Below are 22242 nucleotides of genomic sequence, written 5' to 3'. Positions count from 1 at the left end.
ATTTTCTTCTTTTCTAATGTAAGCATTTATGTTGTTTTATTTGCTTCCCACACATTTTAGTATATTGTGGTTCTGTTTTCATTCAGTTCAAAATATTTTAACCTTTTGGTGATTCTTCTTTGAGCCATGGGTTACTTAGATTTGTGTCTTTTAATTTTCAAACATTCCAAAATGTATAGGATTTTTCAGATACCTTTCTGTCTAATTAAATTCTGTTGTGATCAGAAAACAACTCTATATGCTTTTAATCCTTTTTAAATTTATTAAGACTTCTTTTGCTCCAGGTAGTTTATCTTGGTACATTTACATTTGATTCTTTTTAAAATAATTTTCCATTTCCTCCCTCATTATGTTCATGTTTTCCTTTAGGTCTTTGAGCATATTTATTACATTTATTATAATAGTTGCTTAATGTCTTTACTATTATATAATCTTTGTCTTTTCTGGGTCTGTTTATATTGGCTGAATTTTCTCCTGGTAATCTGCTACATTTTCCTTTATGTCTGCATGTTTAATACTTTTTTATTGGATGCCAGACATTATGAATGTTACATTGTTGACCGCTGGATTTTGTTCTATTCTTTTAAAGAGTGTTGGACTTTGTTTTGAGGGGCTTGTGGTTCAATTTGATCCTTCCAAGGTTTAATTTTACTTTATTTTGGTTTGTTTGTTTTTAAAGTTTATTTATTTATTTTTGAGAGGGAAAGAGAGAGAGAAAAAGCATACATACCTACATACACACATGAGTGTAGGAGGGGCCGAAGGGGGGAGAGAGAATCCCAAACACTGATAGTGCAGAGTCTCACATGGGGCTCGATCCCCCAAACCACGAGATCATGACCTGAGCCAAAATCAAGAGTTGGAAGTTTAATCAACTGAGCCACCCAGGCACCCCCGGTTTTTTTCTTTTAATGAGGAGGGCATCTAGTATAGGCTTTACTTTAGGTCTAATGTAGGACCATTCATTCCTCTCTGGCTGGTGGGAACTAAAAAGATGTCTTCCCTTTGTGAGCTCTAGGAATCATTCAGTTTACAATTTTCTGGTAGTTGTTCTTTCCTCAGAAGCAGTTTTTGCCTGGTCTTCTGCAGTTCCACATGTGTAGGATTCAATAGATTGTAGATTTCTGAAGATTTCTGTAGATTTCTGAAGCTCTTTTTTTGGGTGGTTTTTTGTTTTGCTCTGTCTTACGAATTTTAGTCACCTCACTCTCCTTGTCTTCTTAGCTCTGATCTCTTCCTGCTCAACTAAGTGATATAGTCCAACTAAGTGATTGAGTTCCTCCTCCCTGTGCCTGTCTGGAGGTCTGGAAACTGCCTCCACACAGAAAGCCAACAGGACAGTTTGGGGCTCCCCTCATTACTTCTCTTCTCTCAGGGATCACAGTTCTGTACTACCTGTAGTCCGGTATCTGAGAACAGTTATTTCATATATTTGGCCAGTTCCTAGCTGTTTGTGACAGGTAAGTCTGAACCCTCTTGCTCTCTTACTGCCTTGTATATCCATTAGTTTTTATAAAAACTGGGTATCTGGTATGGTTGTTAAATAAGACTTTTTTCTCCTTTCTTGATCTCATTTCTGAGTAGAATTTCTGGGAGGCTCATTTGGAGTAGGGACTCTTGGGGGGAGAGTATCTTTTATCTGGCTTTACTTTTGAGTGAATGGGAAAACTGGCTGTCAGGATTAGATCCCCCAAATGCCATAATAAGAAAGGTTTTATCCCAATATCTGTGTTCTGGGGATGCTGACCACTGCAGTTACCTGGTACAGACCTTCAGTTGACTCCCCTGCTTGGGCTGCGTTTCTTTCTCCCTTTCTCCACCATACCTGCTGGCTCAGTCCAGCTCCTGCTTCCTCCACAGTGCCCTCATAGCTTATTCCAAGGCAGTGGCCTTCCCTTCAGTAAAAATATTTGAGCATGCCACTGATACTCACTGACTTAGAGAAATTATATCCATATACATTTACCTATGTTAAAAAATAACTGTTCTTATAATTAGAATATATTTTCTTAATATGGTTCCTGAATTACACATTTGCCACTTTGGAGACCACTGTCTTTTTGGTGACTTTCTCTGTCAATTTCCTCCGTTAACTTGCTTCTATTTATTTTTGGTTATCCAGAAAATCTACTCAACTCTCAATTTTTTGATGATACCTTTCTTTACTTATAGGTTTTCTTTCTTTTACTTCGGTAGTATCTTAAAGACTAGAGGCAGATGTTTGTGATGGGTCTGCCATTTTGAACGGGAAGTCCATCTGATATGTTTCTGAAAATAAATTTTTAAATAATTAAAATATCATTATTTCTTACAGTTTAGTTTGCTTTCCTGAGTGGGAGCAGAAGGATGGAGCTAAACGTAGTGGCCTGAGAATTGCTTATAACCTTCAGGAAGTTTTATTAATGTAGCAGTCTTTACATTTGGATATGTTGAAAGTAGTGTGACTCAAGGAAGGAGCCCGCAGATTTCACCAGGAGCAAACAAAGTTGAAGAACGTGCTCTGGAGACATATGGAGTTCATGTGAGATAGACTTCTCCTATATTTTTGTGACATTCCGTAATTTTAGCAACAGTCTAATCACCTGGAAAAGAGCCATGAATGTAGAGGAAACATTTTCACAGTCTGCTAATGGCACCTGGTTATCTACCATCATTGTTATTTCTAGGTTTTCATATAGCATCCCAACAGCTAGTGTAAACCCATAACAAGCAATAACTAATTTGACATCATTATTGGGAATGTTAGTCAATTGATTTTTCTTAAGAGAAACAAACTGAAAAGATAAGCCCACTATGAATTAATTCTTTGTAGGAATTTCCCATGTCTGATGATTTAAAAGAATAAATTCTGCATGTAAATGAATCATTACAAGCTTAATTGAAGCTTGTTGGATATTCAAGATTACTCACTGTGGTGTGTTTCTGATGGAGACAGGAAGTGAAAAAGCAAAGTATGAGATTTTTTTTTTGTGCATGAAGTCTCAGCCAGTCTTTTAATGTTTCTCATTGAGGCTTTGGTCTCTAGGGTAAATGACTCAAGGTATCTATTGCTGCTTAGCTGTTTTTAAGGGGGAATTTCCCCCCACAGTCCTCCCCTCCCCAAAATAGCTAATTATATACTGGAAGTTTCAGTACATTGTTCACAGTTTGTGAAGTCAGCATATTTCTGGAAGCTCACTGTGAATGTAATTCTTAGCTGTACTGATGCTTTTGTTTCTCCATCTCTGCAGCCAGCACTGTACTGTAAGGACACAATTCTATCGCTATTTTTTCCTTCACATTTGATGTGGTAGTTTGCATACAGCTGCAGAGTAGACAGTTACCTTTGAAAGGAACATTTGGCTGCTCTAATTTGATTAAAGAAAACCACCTCAATCATTTCTAGACTGAGAACGTTTTCATTTTAACTTGGCAGTAGGAGTTGGGAATGTACTCACTGCACTTAGATATGTGGGGGAGCAGTCAGGGAACAAAACCAACTGCTCGAATGGAGAAAGCTTTGGTGCAACTTTTTTTTTTTTTTTTTTTGAGGCAAGCGGTGTTTTATAGGATTGATTTTCTTTCTCTTTCTCTCCCTAATATTCTACAGCCTTGATTTTCACTTCTGTCCCCCTTTCACGTTTGTTTTTTTTTAAATCAGCAATTGCAGTAAACTGATTGTGGCAGGGGTAGGATATTACCCTAATGTGATTTGAAGGACTTTGAGGTCCTCAAAAAATTATTCCATTTTTATATAAAGAGAAAACCCCAAATCATAAATGACTATGAATTGCACATGCTTTCCTGGCCGCTATTGAATGGCTAAAAAAGTTTTTAGAGCATGTGTATACTGACAACGGTTGGGAATTTAGTGGAAACTTGCATGGAAGAAAATTGCTTATTGTTGGAAGCCTGCAGCCCTAGCTCTAGACAATTACCAATTATGTCACATGTGTCTACTTTGCTTCTGAGATACCAGGTCTGATCACACAGCTAGTATGACAGTTGAAAATATATTCTGCTGATTGTGGGTTGACATCAACTTTATACATATGTTACTGTGAATGATTGAGCAGGAGCTTTGTTTGTAGGGTAATCCATGGATGCATTCAGCATGAACCACAGTTCAGCAATGTAGTATATGGTGTTCTTGGGCAAGGTGCTATGTTGGCATCCTAAAAAGTTTGAACGCAAAGTTTTAAATAAAAAGTGTGAGGGTATACATGCAGTCTTGGAAATACAACAATGTTATTTTTTTTTTAGTTTTTTATATTTATTTTGAGAGAGAGAACATGGGCAGGGGAAGGGCCCAGAGAGAGGGAGAGAGAGAATCCCAAGCAGGCTCTGTGATGTGGGGCTCGAAACCACAAAACTGCGAGATTATGACCTGAGTGGAAGTCAAGACTCCATCACTCAACCAACTGAGCCACCCAAGTGCACCCAACCATGTTATTATTAATTGACCCTTGGATGTTATTGATAACCTTAGAGTTGAGGTCAAATGTGGGCTCACATTCTCATTCTACCATGTGACAGTATGACTTGACCACATTATACTTCTCTCACCTCTAAGCTTCAGCTTTTTCATTTGTAAAATTAGCACACATATTAAATGATGTTTCTAAATTTAGGTTCCTGTTATGTTTTTGACACTTGGCAAATATTTAGATACCTCACTGCCTCTTCCTCTTCTCCTTGGTATCACTACTCAACTACTTGTAATGTTTTGAGGGAGGGTTTTGTTCATGGAATGTGTGGCTGAACTCAACAAAGTCCCCTTGAAATTCTAATATTATGTGCAGCTCTTATTCTCTTGGACAAAATGATTAAGTCCAGCGGGACTCTATCCAGTCTGCCTAGTTTTCCTATGGGTAATAAGCCCTAGGCAGACATTATATCAGGTACTAGTTAGGATATAAGCACAGAGGACATGAGAATTGTTCAGCAAATGTTAGCTGTTTGGTAGAGTTATGTTGTCATCTTGAGTTCTTTTCCATCTTATGTCATCTTTGGGTGCTAAAATCATTTCCACATTTAATCTCAAGATTTAATGAAGTCGCCTTGGTCTGTTCTTCCTTTTGGGAATTAAGGCCAAGAGGCAGTCTTCCTGTTTTGTTTTCACACACAGTCAGAAGAATATAAATCTCTTCAGTCACATCTGCATTATCTAAGCATACAAGGATGGCAAAGGGACTGAAAAGATGATTGTCCAAAGGCAGCTACTACATCTGGATTTGGCACCCCAAGATTTCTAGTAGGTACAACTTGGTAAATGTACTTGAATCCCTGGCTAGCTCACAATGCTTATTTGTTCCATAACATAACTGAATAATTTATTACAATGAAATAAAATATTACAAACAGTAATGCTTGCTGTTTTTGTTTTTTTCAGTTACCAAAATTTTAATATTAGATGATTTTAAAAATTAATTGCCAGTGATTGAGGAAAAGTTGATTTAAAAAAAATTTTTTTTACATTTATTTAGTTTTGAGAGACAGAGAGAGACAGAGGACAAATTGGGGGAGGGGCAGAGAGAGAAGGAGACACAGAATCCGAAGCAGGCTCCAGGCTCTGAACCGTCAGCACAGAGCTTGATGTGGGGCTAGAACTCACAAACCGTGAGATCAGGACCTGAGCCAAAGTCGGATGCTTAACCAGCTGAGCCACCCAGGCACCCCGTGGAAAAGTTTATTTAATCTGAATAGGTTTTTAGAGACCTATAGGGATTCTGCAGAGAAATGCTGAGTACTAATTATTGATGTCACTTCAAACTGTCTCTTTCTTCAATAAAGTATTGTGATGTTTCTCATATGTAATTGCCTTTTTAAAAATACACTTTTACATAGCCCAATACTGTTGAACTGTCCATGTACTACTATTAGTGTTCTGAGATTTTCTTCTTGTGTGGACTCTAATCTGGTGACAACATAAATATTAAAATCCAGCGAAATTATTGAAAGTGTCCAATGAAGTGCATTAGAGCCTGAGACCAGAGTTTGGTTTTTGTGTTGTTTTTAAATAATGAATGTGTCATTCCTTTTTGCATGGCAGTTATCTACTTAGGTGCTATAAATGTAATTATTCTCACAGCTGGGAGGACTTGTTATTCCTATTTTATAGGTAATGAAACAGACACAGAAAATGTAAATGACCAGTTCAAGGTCACCTTGACTCCAGGTGTTATTTCCCCCATCATAGGGTTTTCTATCTAGTACTGTAAGTATTTTAGTCATGCAAAGATAATTTGGATAGGACTATTTTGATAATGCCTGTTTGGGAATTAAATGCACATAAACTGCATGCTGACAAAGGCATACTGATTATTTGAGGTGGAAACTGTCTTCTATTACCAGAAACTAGTGGTATAATTGCTTCATTTGGCAGATATTAAGTGTCATATATTTTTTAATTTAATTTTAAAAATTATAACAATTTGTTTTAATAGTCATATGTAGAGACAGTGCTCATGGAATTGGGACTGAAATAGAGTTATTTGTTAGGGTTCATGCTGGTCCTCAGCTTGGTAGCAGTCCGTTCTCCATTGCCTACGCTGGACCAGTGAGGAAAGGAAGAGTGGCAGGTCAAAGGAAGTACACTCACCTCTGAACCTGGCACCAGAAGTGCTGACGAGGACGTCACTTATGCTCTTGATGACTCAGCACTTCCTGGTTTCTCTTTGTAGCCCTGCTAGGGCTAATAATATCCAGTGACCTTAGTCCAAACTGAGGGTTTCAAGGAACCTTTGGTTTCCTCATCATCAAAAATTTGAGGTCAGGAATCATTCTTTTCCTTTCTGTTGCGAATTAATTAATGGTACTAGGTCTCAGCCATTATGTTCTGTGTTGGACCACATGTGTTTTGTTCTTAAGATTAGAAGATCCAAAGCTATTCTGGAGTATAAATAAATAAATATATCCTTACCTTTCAACTCAATGGCAGTCCTGTTACATAATGCATTTGGTCTTTGTGTTGTTTCTGTGCAGTCTAATGGCTGGGGAAAGAGTGGAAGGAAATGAAGTTCAAACTACACTTGCAGTGTATTTGCTTCTTTGATTTTAGGAAAGGCTTAAGGACGACCTAAGAGGCCTAGTGAGGGTGGGCGGGAGGGAAATCGTGGATCTGTTCATGGGGACCCTCATCACCTAACAAATAGTCCAGGACAGGCGGCCTGGCCTGTTCTGTGTGAATGAAACCAAATTGTATTTATTAATTAGTTTTATATTTAGAACTAGCCAAAATTGTTAGACTCAAAACTTGTAAGTATTGAGACATCTGGAGATGAAACATTTCAGAAAGCCTAGAAAAATTTAGAAAACCTTGGAACTTTTTTACCTGTTTTCCTGGGCTGTTATAACATTGATTACAGGACATGGTTGAGAGTTCATCCATGTCGACAGCCGATTTATTTAAAAATTTATGAAAAAGTTTTAAAGTTATTGTATAGATTATCCAAACATCAAGTTTCTGTTGAAATATATTTTTATTAAAGACAGTCTTAAAGGTGTAGTTTACAGTCAAGAGATACTTAGAGTAAAAAGAATGCTGTGTTTAAAACACAGATATTTATTATTAAATGTTTCTTTATGTGTTTTTATCTTTACAGAGGCCCCTAAATAGCAAGAACTTCACTGCTTCCAAGTAAGCAAAAGTAAAAATTCCTACAGAAAACATAGCCCTGACCTTTTTGCACATGTAATCCAAACGAAAAGTTAGCTTTGAAGTGGCGTTTTGTTACATAATCATACTGAAAATATGCAGTAATATGTATTCCTTTGAATGTCTTTCATTCAGAAACATATTTTTGTTTATTTGACTATCCTACCAGCTGAAAATGGATTATGTTCTGGTTGTTCATCTAACCACCCAACCTCAAAATACTTGAGAAATTACATGAAGAGCTTCATTCCAAAGCATAACATTTTCAGAGAGATTCAGACCATTTGGAAAGTTGAACATGGAATTTCACTCCATAGATGATTAAAATAAAAAGCAAATAATAGGAGAAAATAAACAGAATTTACAAACCTAGTGTTTGCCAGACAGAACACCTGTCCAATCAGTAGTAAATTATTTTAAAGAGCATTTACTTTCTAGAAGGTACTTAATGTGGATCATTTGTTTCAGACATGTCTGTATACATTTCTACCAGACTATTTGGTCAGCTCAACATTAGGGAACAGAGCATTCAAAAGCATCACAAATCATTACAAAGAGTATGAAAATTATGACCAGTACAGGCAAAAACAAATGAAAGCCCTTCTTTTCTTGGGTGTTCTCTGAGATGCTGCTATAGAAATCTGAGAATTGATAGCATATGCTTAAGACTCCCAAGTTTCTGGTGCTGCCCACAACAATACAAAAACTGACATTTTGATTCCTTCTGCATTTCTCCTCATCTGATTTAGTGAGCACTCTGTATATTGAGGTATGGCAAGAAATTCTACTTATCACAGAAAAAGAAAAATACCATATGAGATTTCTAATTTTTGTAATTGTTTGACATTTGTAGGGAAGTCTTTTTGTTAACTTGCATAATTGAGGAATCAAGCACTCCAGTTAATAAGGAAACCTAGTTAATAGAAAGTTGTCATCTCTTCTGACCATTAAGACCCATTTTCAAAGAATTCAGATATGACAGATACACTTAACACTAAAACTCATAACATAAAAACTCATAATTTAATACTTTAGTGATTATTGAGAAAATATTTCAAGATTTATACTTTACTGTAATCCTTCTGAACTACAGTTATGATGAACACTGACTATTCCTGCTATTTAGAGAATTATAGTTGACAAAATGTTAGCTTGGTTATATGATTTGGCTATCCATGCTAGAGGAGAGAAGGCCTTCAGTCATGTCTTTTAAAGAAACAAAATCTATTGCATTATGTTTTGGTTAGGTATAAAATTTCGCTCTTTAAATTTAGAGATTATGGAGGGAAAGGTTGAGAGGTTGAGATGCTAGTAGTGAAGGGCAGGCAGGGAGTTTAGATCGAGAATAAAGTAATGAAAACTGAGAAGACAAATGTATAAGAAGAAGAAAGTTCTGAATGTATAGATGTAAATAAAGTAGAGAATGACCAAAAAAACCCAGAAGAGACCAAATTAAAGAAATTATTTCTTAAAGTTTTAAAATATCATGAGGTCAAAATTAGTATGGCAAAGAACTCCTGGTTCTGAGAGAGTAACCCTAGAAAAGACAGAAAGAAAAAAATGAAGTTAAAGGAGAAAATAGAAGAAGAAAAAAAGCCCACCTAAAACTGCAAGAGAGTAAGAAAGAATTAAAATGAGTTTGGATCCAAAATTGGTAAAAACTATAACTTCAGTATGGTTTATCTTAAATTGTTCACCTGTTACCCCAAACCTCAACAAACATAGATTTGTTTGTTCTTTTCATGTGGGAAACATAAGGAAAATTCATCTTGTACTCATCAGGTTTTGGTCTTTTTTTTTTTTATTTAAAAAAAAAATTTTTTTTTTTTTAACGTTTATTTTTTTTTGAGACAGAGAGAGACAGAGCATGAATGGGGGAGGGTCAGAGAGAGGGAGACACAGAATCTGAAACAGGCTCCAGGCTATGAGCTGTCAGCACAGAGCCCGACGCGGGGCTCAAACTCATGGACCGTGAGATCATGACCTGAGCCGAAGTCGGACGCTTAACCGACTGAGCCACCCAGGCGCCCCCAGGTTTTGGTCTTATTGTAGAAAAAGGGAGATAAAAGAGTTGTTATACTTGACATGCAAATAAGAGTTTTTGGTCTGTTCCACATTTTTTTTTTTAACATTTATTTATTTTTGAGACACAGAGCATGAGCAGGGTAGGGGCAGAGAGAGAGGGAGACACAATCTGGAAGCAAGCTCCAGGCTCCAAGCTGTCAGCACTGAGCCTGACGTGGGGCCCGAACTCATGAATCGCGAGATCATGACCTGAGCTGAAGTCGGATGCTTAACCGACCAAGCCACTCAGGCGCCCCAAGTTCCACATGTTTTAAAGTTACTGTTGGTTTTCATTAATAGCATTACTTTTTTTTACATAATTAAAAAAAAAATGTTTATTTATTTTTGAGAGAGAGTGCGCATGCCTGTGCATGCAGGGGAAGGGTGGAGAGAGGGAGACAGAGGATCCGAAGCAGACTTCATGATGAAAAGAAAAGAAAAGTGATAGCGGAGAGCTAGGTGCAGGGGTCCAACTCATGAACCTTGAGGTCATGACCTGAGCAGAGTCGGACACTTAACTGTTGGAGCCATCCAGGCATGCCATACAACTGTTTACTTTTTTAAAGGAACATTTTATTGCATTTTATTTTGTTTTATTTTATTTTTGTAAAGATTTTATTTTTAAGTAATCTACACCCAATGTGGGGTTCAAACCCACAACCTCGAGATTAAGAGTCATGTGTTCCACTGACTGAGCCAGCTAGGTGCCTCAAAGGGGCATTTTAAACACCCTAGATACATTCTCAAAATACATTGCTAAATTAGGGGGAGTTTGAAAGATGTTTTATATATATTTTGTAAGGAGAAAATCTCCAACTCTCTGGTTTTACTTAATGTTGAGCATTAGAAGTTTCTATAGATAGGAAATTGTAATCATACCTTTCTCAAGAAGATAGTGTTTTTTTAACCTTTTTTTTTTTTTAGTAAAATATATATAACATAAAAGTTACCATTTTAACCATTTTCAAGTGCACAATTCAGTGGTATTAAATACAGCCACACTGTTGGTGAGCCATCACCACTATCCAACCCCAGAATTTCATTCCTCTCCTCCTTACAAGAAGATAGATTTTTAAATGACATTTTATCACCAGGAGATGAGAACCAGGCAGTAGTTCATGATACGGCCAGCAGGCTTAGTGTTAGGAATGGAAATGATAGAAGCCCACCAAAGCTAGCTCCAGAAAGAGATTTTATCGTAAATGAACAGGGCCCTCATGAGATTCTTTACACGTTTGGCTTCTTGGGACAGGGGTTCTGGACTCTGGGAGCCTATAAGGAGTGCCTGTGGTCTGTCTTGCACCAGGGAATTGCCTCTGAGTGTTTGTCCTCACTACTTCCTGTGTGTCTTCACCCAGGGCTTCCTCATAACCTCCATTTCCAAGGGCCCATGGTGGTCATCACAGCACTGGTTCTGTGTGAGGTTTTTGGTGTGGTGCCCCACACCAGCATGCAAACACTGGTTCTTAGTTCATATTTCAGAGAATCTGAGGCATGGTGTGGGGGAAGAAAGTCCCAGTCTAGGAAAGACTGGATTTTTGCCCTGGTTTCAGATGGTGAAGAAAATTAATTGACATTTGATTCTTTGTTGTTCTAGCTAAGGTCTGAGTCTTGAAGAAGCAAAAACCGTGTTTGTCCTGAAAACCCAGCTTTAGGATAATTCTTAAATCATTTTGAAGTTTAAGTGTTTCAAAGCCATATATATATGTGTTACCCGAACAGGTTTAAAATTGTATGCCAACACTTAACAGTAGTTTTTAGTCATAGAAAGTTGGAGGAGTTTCAACTTGAGAACACTGAAGATGTTCATGAAGAGTAGGTAGCATGGATGAGCATAATCACTTCCTAGCCACAGTGATGTCTGGAGCTTACTCATTTTGGTGGAAAAGTCATGCTCTTCAGATTGAAAAGTTGGAACATCATTACAGAAAATGAATTTTTATTTTAAACCAATTGAACAGAAATGCTGCTTGGCTTCATGATGGCTAGAAGACACCTTAAGTATAATTAACTCACGAGCTAATGCCTAGAAGTGGCAACATGGTATTATGCCAGTGGTTAGGCAGCTTCACGAATCCGCTTCCAACACAGGTCTGGCCATGCCACTCTGTGTGTGCCTACTTTGGGGGCACTGGTTATTTGACCAGTTTTCTTCCACTGGGGCTCCAAGAACCCTTGAGTCAAGAGAAAGGGCCATATGTTTTTTCAAGTTAAAGAAATCATAGACTTTCAGTTATTCCTACTCGTTTGTTTTGTCTTTGAACAGGAGTTATTTATACGAGCACTGCTTGACCAGTATTTGTCTTCCAAGATCACATTATAGCAGTGGTCATCAACTGGTAGCGGTTTTACCTCTCAGGGGATATTTGGCAATCTCTTTGTCATAGCTGGGGAAGGATGTTGCTACTGGCATCCAATAAGTGAATGTCATGGATGAATATCCTACAGGGCACAGGACAGCTCCCTACTGCAAAGAAAATGCAAAATGTTGATAGTGCTGAGGTTCAGAAGGCCTGCGTTACAGGAAGGCACCGTTAACATCAATTCGTAAGAAGCAAAAAACAGTAAAAGTCTGTGTTATAAATTGATCCATAGATAGGTCCAAAACTATCTAGCGTTAATAGGTTTAACATTTAGGGCACCTGGGTGGCTCAATCAATTGAGTGTCCAACTCTTTTTTTTTTTTTTAATGTTTATTTATTTGAGGGGGGTGGGATGCACAGAATCCAAAACAGGCTTTAGGCTCTGAACTGTCAGCACAGAACCCGACACGGGGCTCAAACTCCCGAATCATGAGATCATGACCTGAGCCAAATTTGGACGTCCAACCAACTGAGCCACCCAGGGGCCCCTGAGTGTCCACCTCTTGATTTTGGCTCAGGTCGTGATTCCAGGGTTGTGAGATTGAGCCCTGATCTCCACACTGAGCATGGAGCCTCCTTAAGATTCTCTCTCTCAGAGAAGGAGAGACAAACCAAGAAAGAGAATCTTAATTATAGAGGGGCGAGGTATGTGGGGGGCTCTTAAACAAGTGACGGGGGTTAAGGAGTACAGTTGGGATGAGCACTGAGTGATGTTGGAGTTGTTGTATCACTGTATTGTATACTTGAACCAATGTAACACTGTATGTTAACTAACTGGAATTAAAATAAAAACTTAAAAAAAAAAAAGATTCTCTCTGTCTCCTCCCCCCTAAAATAAAAAATAATAATAATAATTAAAAATAAAAATACATTTAACATTCATATCATCAGCTGTCTGATGTTCGTATTTCCCTTACCATCAATGGATGAGAAGAGGAAAACCCAGAGGAGGGATAAGTTTTTTCCTTAATTTAATTGGGAGCAAGATGAGATGGCTGAGGTAGATGGAGCTAAAGTCAACTGGAAAATTTAATATTTCCTTAAGAGTGTGGCTTAGGACTGCAACCCATGATGAAGGTCAAGAGGTAAAAGGTTGTTACATTTTTTTCTAATTGAATTTTCATTAGTTTTATTTTATCCTTACCGGGAAATCAAGGGTTTTTAAAAAAAGGACCAAGGAAGCAGGATGGCTCAGTGACCCCTTCTTCCAAGAGTATATATTTATCCTCAAGTGAAGAAAGCCCAAGGGAGTTCAGACAACTGACACCTTCAATTAGAGCCCTTTCCAGATTATGGATGCGTTGCCTCATGTCTATTCTTTATTGTCTTAACATATATCACAGTGGCTGGTATATCAGGTTTTACAGTTTTCCTTCTAATGCCTCCGTTTATAAACTGTCCTTAATCCATATGAGGGGATTAAATAAAATAACCAGTGGAGACGAACTCTTTTTTTTTTTTTTTTTAATGTTTATTTTTGAGAGAGAGAGAGCAAAAGAGAAACAGAGCACAAGTGGAGGAGAGGCAGAGTGGAGGAAGACGCAGAATTGGAAGCAGCCTCCAGGCTCTGAGCTATTAGCACAGAGCCCAGTGCGGGGCACGAACCCACCAACTGTGAGCTCATGAGCTGAGCCGAAGTCAGACGTTTTACCGACTGAGCCACCCAGGTGCCCCAAGACGAACTCTTAAGATTCATTAAAGTGGGTGATTCTGAAGTCTGTGAATATGGTAGATGGCATAGATAGGCAGAGGCTTCATTTGTTTTTCTAGTCCTCTAGACTTGACCCTCGAAGGTTAATTTCCCTTCTACTTGAGGTGGTCTGATATTAACCAAGTCCAACAGGCTTTTCCTTCAAAATGTCCTTGGTGCCCATTTCTTTCTCTTCTTTGTCATTGTTATTATGCTAGGGTTCTGTCAACATAGAGCTATATGGTTTAACTTTTTTCTCTCTTGTGTTAACCATCTTTCAGTTTATATCCTGACCTCTTCCCATATCACTCTGTACTCAAAATGCCCTTTAATTTCTACCAACCACATCAAATCTGGATTTTTCTGCCTGTCTTTCAGAGCCCTGCATAATGTGGATCTGTTCTACGTGTTCATGCTCCACCATCTTGTGAGTGAACTCTGCCTTGCTTGGCCCTCAGACAGAGCCTCATTGCTATCCCCAGCAAGCCTTGCCCATGTGGCTCCCTGTATGGCCTGCCTTCTCCTCTCTTTACCTATTTGATATGCACCCATCTTCAAAGGTTAGGCTCTGATCTTATCAGCTCCATAAGAGTATTTCTGGAAACGTGAGTGCTTCCATTGATCATTTCTCCTCTGAGAAGTTTGTTTCCCGTGGTTTAACTCTGTGTTCTATCTTGTCCTACAGTATGGGTGGTTATTTCACATGGTCATGTCTTCTTTCCTCAGCTGTAATAAAAGATCTTTGTGAATAGAGCTCATGACTTTTTAATTTTTTTTTTAACGTTTATTTATTTTTGAGACAGAGAGAGACAGCATGAACGGGGGAGGGGCAGAGAGAGAGGGAGACACAGAATCGGAAGCAGGCTCCAGGCTCTGAGCCATCAGCCCAGAGCCCAACGCGGGGCTTGAACCCACGGACCGCGAGATCGTGACCTGAGCTGAAGTCGGACGCCCAACCGACTGAGCCACCCAGGCGCCCCTAGAGCTCACGACTTTTATTTGTCTTCAGTGGTTAGCATACTGCTGACCATACTGCAAGTGCTTAGTAAATGCTCTTGTTTGGTGGATTGTGTGAGATACTCTGTTTCTTTAAATATTATATCGAAATAATATGCACAGAGGCAGTAATAACAATTATGGGGTATGAGAAAGCCTGAAAAGATTAATTACTACCCATCATCCTAACATGGGGTTACATGGGAAAGGTATGTCTTAAAAATAGTATCAGAACATATATGGAATGAACACCCCTCCCTCAATAGCAGTTTTTCAACTGAGGGAGATTTTGTCTTCGGGACATTTGGCAATGTCTGCAGATCTTTTTTGGTTGACAGTTGGAGGGATGCTGCTGGTATTTAGTGGGCAGAGGCCAAAAATGCAGCTAAACACCCTAAATGCACAGGGCAGCCTCCCACAACAAAGAGTTGTTTGGCCTCAAGGGTGAATATTCCCCTGGTTGAAACACCCCCACTCATAACGCTGTGTGGACACCACCATCAACATCCTTCACCACCTAAAGGGATGAGAGCAAGCAAAAAGCAGTGCATATTTTTATATGGAGGAAATGATTATATATTATAAACTCCTAAACAGTGGGAACTGCAGCCTGTACATAAACCAGAACGGCAGGACAGTTTAAAAAAACGTGTGATAGCTGCTTAGGTAATAAACGGGCACTTCATGTCTTTGGCCTTGCCTTTGGGAGGAGAGGACAGTAAACAGAATTCTCTTAAGGCTAACCACATCTATCCCACAATTTCAGAAAATGAGAGGCATCTGCTAACCCGAAAGATATATTCAAATATTAAGTCACATTTTTAATAAGCTGGGATTCCTCCGAAAGGTTTGATAGTATATTAGAACATGAAAGCATACATTCTTCTGCTTTTTCAAAAATTTTAAAATCTTCCCTGAAGAATACTTGATAATTTTTAAGGTATAGGAGTAATATGCTTTTCCTCCTGAAATTAATTTTGGGAGGTACTTTTGCTGCATCAGTGGTAGAATGGTACAGTGGGAAGGACAGTTCACAGAAAGATCCTAAGCAGGTCACCTTAACCGTTACCTACCTCATTTTCTTCATTGTCAAAAAGGAGATTAAGGCTTGATGACCTTTGGTTTTAAAATTCTACGTTTTGGTTTATTTTCAAATAGTAAAAAAAGAGATTATTTAGTTATTTATGAGAGAAAATTTGAAGGCATAAATTATACCAGTTTGTTTCTTAGAAACTTCAGAAATATCCTTTCCTACAAAGGCTTACTTCCAGTGTTTAAAGAAAGCAAGGAATTCCTGTTATAAGTAAAAGTTGTCCCCACCTCCAAACAAAATAAAAAGAGTCAAAATTTACAGCTGAAATTAAAATGTCATTGTTAGCCAATTTTGAAAATTCTGCCCATTTTCTTTTCTATGTTTATACTTAAGTATAAAGAAAATATTTTAATAGTACTAATAACGCTGAGTTTTTCACATAATTCATGTTAAGCTAGATGCTTCCAGAAATTTGCTGTTTGTAAAGGTGTAAAACACATTTGAAAGCTTTATTAAGGTTTTTAGTCTACCATTTAGTAAGCTATTGGGCTCTGAATGAAAGGATGAAGCTTTCCTATCTGCTAGATGGAAAATTAAGTGGGACTTTGAAATTTCCTCCTTTTTCCTAACATGGCAATTCATATATTCACAAGTTTGGGGATATTATAATATCACAAGTAATGAAGCTTGCTTTTGTGGTGTCTCTATTCTGATGAGACTGGGAGGCTGACTTTGGCATATCCCAGTTCATCCAGGGACCTGTTCTAGAACTTAGGGATTAGTTATTAGGATTGCCTGATTTGAAGATGCTTTTTAGATACACTCGAAGATGCTAAGGGCATCCAGGATCTCATTCCGAGAGTTGATGTTGCCTGCAGGGAATAGCACTATGTGACATGGGATACATTCATAAAACGGTGCCTTAGATGACTTTTCACTTAGTAGAGGCTACCTGAACACCTCCTGAATGCAAGGCACTTACTGTAAGCAGTATGTACAGTGGGGAATCAAAATGTGTATAAATAGTCCCTGTTTTCAGTGAGCTTAGGATATAGTGGGAGGAAAGAGAGAAAGGGCCTATGCAAAATACTATAATTCGAAGAATAAAATAAGGACTATTCAGAGGCACAGATACAATTCTAAGCTACTTCAGAAGAAATGGTTTAACTTGTGGGAGTAGGAAAGTTAGACACCACAGAAGAGGTGAACCATGAGCAGAATCACACAAGTGGAGATGAAGGAAATACGATGCATGGCAGACAAGTCTGAGGTGTTAAGTTGACCACAGTAAGAGAAGAAAGGAAGTAGTAGAGGTATGCACAAGTGGTGGGGTCAGAATAATAGAATAAACCAGGTTGAAATAGAATCTAGAGACAAGCAAACCAGGGAAAGGACCATTTTTGGCGGGGGAGAGAAAAGAATGGTGACCCAAATTGGCATAGTTTCCTTGTAATAAGAGGAGAGGTTAAGTAGGAGACAATTGAGTGCAAGAATTGGCAGTCTGGGTAGCTGGTTGGTTGTGCAGGCGAACAGGGCCATAGAGTCAGCAAGGTGAACTGGGGTTGTAAGCCTGCGAGAGAAGATGGTGGTGCTACTGTTGGAAATAGAACTTCAGGAGAAGGGGTGGGTTTGATGGGACACTGGTGAGTTCTGTTCTGAACATGTTGAGTTATATGTGCTCTCAGGCAATAGCCAAGGCAGGGTTATAATTGAAGTACAGGAAATTGCGAGCTCCAGAGAGGAGTCCAGAAAACCTGTGACGGTCTTGAAGGAGACATAGATCTTTTTGAGTCCCACTTTGGAGTACCATATTGCACATAATATGTGTCCCACCTCAGGGAGCGACTCACAAATGCACCGTGTGGAAACTGAGCACACTGGGCTTGTGTCATCAGCCAAATGACTTGTTAACACACACACCGGTTTTCAGAAGCACAGGTGGTTCAAATCATGCCTCAGAAACAGTTGCTGTCTGTAGTAGATCCTTACGGTCACTGTCAAATCAGATGTCACATGTTCAGTCAGTGACTGAGCAAGAGCACCCAGATGTTGAAGGAAAAAGTAAGACCGTGAATGGAACCTTGAGATTACCTGCATTTAGAATTGACGGGGGGGAAATGGGTCGGAGAAGAAGGCAGAGACCAGAGAAGTAGAGGTATTCGGGAGAACTCAGGGAAGCCATGGGAGGGGAGAGTTTCCAGGAGAAGGAGGCATTTCATTCAGGTATCCCAGGTGCTGTCAAGGGTTGAAGAGACTGCATTTAGTAGTGGGAAATTCTCAGTATCCATTTGAGAGACAGATTTGCTGGAAGAGAGAGAGGGGAAGCCAGGTAACAGATAACAAAGGAATGGGAAAGTGTAGCACAGAGAGTAGACTATCATTAAAAAAATTGAGGGGATGGAATGTTGTTGGTAGAATGACAACCAGATTGAAGTAAGAGTGGTTTAACATTTTTGTTGTCATTATACAAAGGAACTATGAATGTGCTCGTAGATGCAAAGGAGAGATTGGAGAAGAATGATAGGGGGTAATACTTGATGATGTGAGGACTTAACAGAGTGTGGAGGGCACATTTGTTGGGGGACATCTCTCCTTGGATAGAAGGATACTTTCCTGTGAAACACGAGGGATGGAAGACCCATGGATGAGGCAAATGGCTCTGATTTTCTTCTGTTACAAGAAAAGACCATATGCAGATAGTAGGGAGAAATTGGGAGTCCTAGGTGAAAGCTGAAGGAAGTATCTAGAATTAGGTAGAGAGGGTGGAGGAAGAAGAGCCACGTGTCGAAGACCAGGAAGTGGAGCAATTGTCTGTCCTAAGAGAGACCTGAACAAGTAGAAGAATCTTTTTTTTTTTAAGTTTAGTTATTTTGAAAGGGAGAGAGAGCACTAGCAGGGGAAGGGTAGAGAGAGAGAGCGAGAGGGAAAGAACGATCCCAAGCAGGCTCCACACTGACAGTGCAAAGCCCTACACGGGGCTCGAACTTACCGTGAGATCATGACCTGAGCCAAGATCAAGAGTTGGACACTTAATTGAGCCACCCAGACGCCCTCCCCACCTCTTTTTTTTTTTTAAGTTTATGAACAAGTAGAAGAATCTAAAGTGATCAATACCCTTAGAGTCCCTTAGCCACAGAGAGAGTGTCCCTCATTCATCAATAAATTAAGGCTTTGTAATGTGCTAAAGGCATGCATAAGAAGCCTAATGCTTTAAAAAAATTGTTCTTGTAAATGAAAGAAAAATGAAATGACTTATTCTTAAGAATTTTTATATTAATCATCATCATCTCACAACTAAGATTCTTAAGGATAAGTCATATTCATCATCATCATCATCTCACAACTGACTGAGCCCCTAGTTTTAAAAGCTGTACATATATATATATATATATATATATACACACACACAGATAATTTTTTGGCATGTACTTAGAGTAGATTATTTAACTTATGTGTAGACACTTAAAACTTGTTAGGGTGATAGATTTTTTAAAAAGTATACATAAAAAATATTTTAAAAACCTCTTTATAAAAGAGCTCTTCCATAGCCAATCCGTCCAAATTTATGCTCACTTGAGTAACGCATACACTAAAATTGGAATGATACAAAGAAGATGGACATGACCACCATGCAAGGATGACACACGAATTTGTGAAGTGTTCCGTATTAAAAAATAATTAATATGCTTAACTGGGCTTAGTAAAAGGTGGGTGAGCCTTCCATAAAACAGTTACTATATGTTGAATTCCTTTTCCATCGAAATGTTAACTTAGAGTTGAAATGCAAAAGGAGATTTGATACAGCATTTTGGCATTTGACATTTTAAAGTAATTTCATTAGATCATCAAGCTGTGAATTATTGAAGACTGTTCTCCTGTAAACAGTTTTTTCCATTATCTTTCTTTGAGTTAGAAACAAGTTGCATGCCATTTGCCTGGCAGAAGATAAATGTATTAAGTGCTAAAATATACAAAAATTTTGGCATTATGTCTTCTCTGCTTTTTATTAATGAATGCTTTTGTTTAGTCTTACATCAGATGACTAGAACAGATTTGTGTTTTGAATAGTTAAAGCCAGGAACAAAATTCTCTGTAATTGTGTTGACAAAATTCACTTGAAAAGTCGAATCTCACTTGGGATGAGTCATTTTCAATCTTCTTCCTACCCCAGCATGCCCAAGCAAGGAAGTAGACTCATCAGTTACAGTGGTTCCTCAAGACAGTGATTCCAGTCATGTGGGGACAATTTTGCTAACTGCCATATCTCCAGTGTTAGTGCATCGGAAGTGTCCAAGAACCTACTGTTGATTAATTGGCTGATCGTCAGTGGAGGGTAAGGAAGAGGTGTTTGACAAGGTCCGCAGGGGATTCTATATTATTTGGTCCTCATCCTCCAGCATTTCCCACCACATGAGGTAATTCATAACTGAAACAATTCAATCTAAACTAAGGCTAAGAATTAGCCTTCTCAAAAGTACTTTATGTGCTGCCCAAAGAGATGGTTGCTTTAGAGGTTCTTCTAGCAAACCTGTAAATACGTCCTGAGGTATTGTCTTTATTCTAACAGTTTATAAGTTGCATGCATTAGAAGTCAGAATGCAGAAACATTTCTGTTACAGTGTGAAGAAAAAGTATGTCTCAAGGTCAAGGTAACCACTGTTGTCTTTTCAGGAGTCTGTCAGAATGATGGCTGGCTGCCCATAGACAGGGAGCCAATTCTGTGGTGTGGTTGCCATGTTCCAGGATCTGCCTGGCATTAAAGGCTGGAAGCCCAATTTTATTAGTATACCTAGAGGGATTGAGAATCCAGGGATGACAGACTCATGCCAACCTCATAAGAAACCGAAGTTTGAACCAAAATGTTAATTTACTCTTTTCCAGTAAAAGCTGTACTTCTCGAGCGTATTCAGATCTGCCAACCAAGGCATTGCCTTCCCTGCATGCTTATCTGTGAGAAAGCCAGATTAGAGTGGGACAGTTTGCACTGTGAGTGTGGAGCCCATGAAGGGCGTGGGCTGATGATCTTAATGTCTGATGGCCTCAAATCCTGTGCTCAGTGCGTCCATTTTGACTGTAGGGAAGAAATCTGTTTGTCATACAAACTCCCTCCTCACCTGTGACAGGGTTTGAGCCACACTGCCACATGGGGTCTTTCCAGAGTTTGCTTCTGTAAAGATAAAATCTAGGCTTTTTAAAAAGTACATTCAGTTGTTTACTCTATGCTCTGTTAGTTGCCACCACAGCCCTGTCCCTTAGATTTGAGGTGGTCATAGTCTCTTGGGCCTTTTCTGTTGGCAGTTCACCCTCATCCCTTATGTTTTCATTTTATCCACTGCAGTCTTAGACTTTTTCCTTCATTTTGGTTCAGGGGCTAAAATGGTTTCTGTCCCATGTCCTACTTAACCATCCTTTGTGTCTGTTCATTGAACTAACCTCCCTGACTGAAAACTAACCTCCTACAGATAACTTTTTGGCACATCCTTTAATAGTGGCATTTGAAAAAAGTTTAGTATATAAGTGGAGTATCTTAGAGTTCCCTAGTATTTTATTTACCTCCGTGTTTAACAAATACTAAACTATAAACTGTATGCTTGGATGTTTTAGAATTTTCGCAAATGGTTTTCTTGTGAATATCTAAAGAATAATATATCTATTTGAGGGGAAAATGTTCTACTCTTACCAACTCAGTTTTTCTTTAAGAAACTGATATTCTAATTCTGAAAGGGAAATACATTGTATATCTGAAAAACAAAGAAAAGAGAAGTGAAATATCAAAGAAGGAGGTCGGAAACAATAGAAGTACAATAAATAAACCGTATTTACACATTTAGCCACTTGTCAAGTATAATTATCTCTCAAGTTACTCTGTGAGGGTGATTAGAAAGACTAACCAGAGACAGTATAAACTATCGGGTTTATTGTCATTTTAGCCTGTCAGACCAAGTCAGTAAAAACTGCCCTCCTAGAACAACTTGTTAGCTACTCATTTCTCTGTTAGTTAAAGGGGGATATGTAGCCACTTTTGCTTCTTGGTTTTACTTTGAACAAAGAAGTATAAGCCAAGAGGGCAGTGATTAAATATCTACATGTCTGTAACTTTTTGGAGGTTGTAAGAGTATGTTCGTTCCCGAGGTTCTATTTTTCAAAACTATTGTTCACTACCCAACAAGATGGGAATATTCGAAGTGATATTCTGTTAAAGCCAGGAAGCAACTAGTCAGTGACATTAGCAGAAATGTGCTTATCAGGCTAATACCGAGATCTAACCTTTGTATCTGCTCCTTGCATACACATAATGTAAAAATGTATAAAATTCTGACATTAAGAAAAACTAGTTGCGTTAACGTACCATGGGTAGTTGTGCTTAGAGAATTGGGCGCCATCACAGACGGGCTTATTGGTGTGTCAAGATTGAGGGTTGGAAGAAACAGAGAAATCAACTGTCTGCTGGAGCACAACT

General features: G+C 38.6%; 1 long non-coding RNA gene and 1 other non-coding gene across 2 annotated transcripts; both read left to right on the top strand.

Annotated features, from left to right (window-relative positions):
• Positions 1 to 16: 16 nt before the first annotated feature.
• Positions 17 to 10013, top strand: LOC125930820 (uncharacterized). Its single transcript, XR_007460262.1, has 2 exons — positions 17 to 5233; positions 7584 to 10013. It is a non-coding gene; the product is annotated as an uncharacterized LOC125930820 (long non-coding RNA).
• Positions 10014 to 19349: 9336 nt separating this feature from the next.
• LOC125931129 (U6 spliceosomal RNA) lies at positions 19350 to 19454 on the top strand. Its single transcript, XR_007460385.1, has one exon. It is a non-coding gene; the product is annotated as a U6 spliceosomal RNA (small nuclear RNA).
• The last annotated feature ends 2788 nt before the right edge of the window (positions 19455 to 22242 follow it).

The sequence above is a fragment of the Panthera uncia genome, chromosome A2 (genome assembly GCF_023721935.1).
Source record: "Panthera uncia isolate 11264 chromosome A2, Puncia_PCG_1.0, whole genome shotgun sequence".
In the NCBI taxonomy this organism is placed as follows: domain Eukaryota; kingdom Metazoa; phylum Chordata; class Mammalia; order Carnivora; family Felidae; genus Panthera; species Panthera uncia.
Note: the sequence above shows the minus strand (reverse complement) of the source record. Positions and strands in the feature narration are given on the sequence as shown.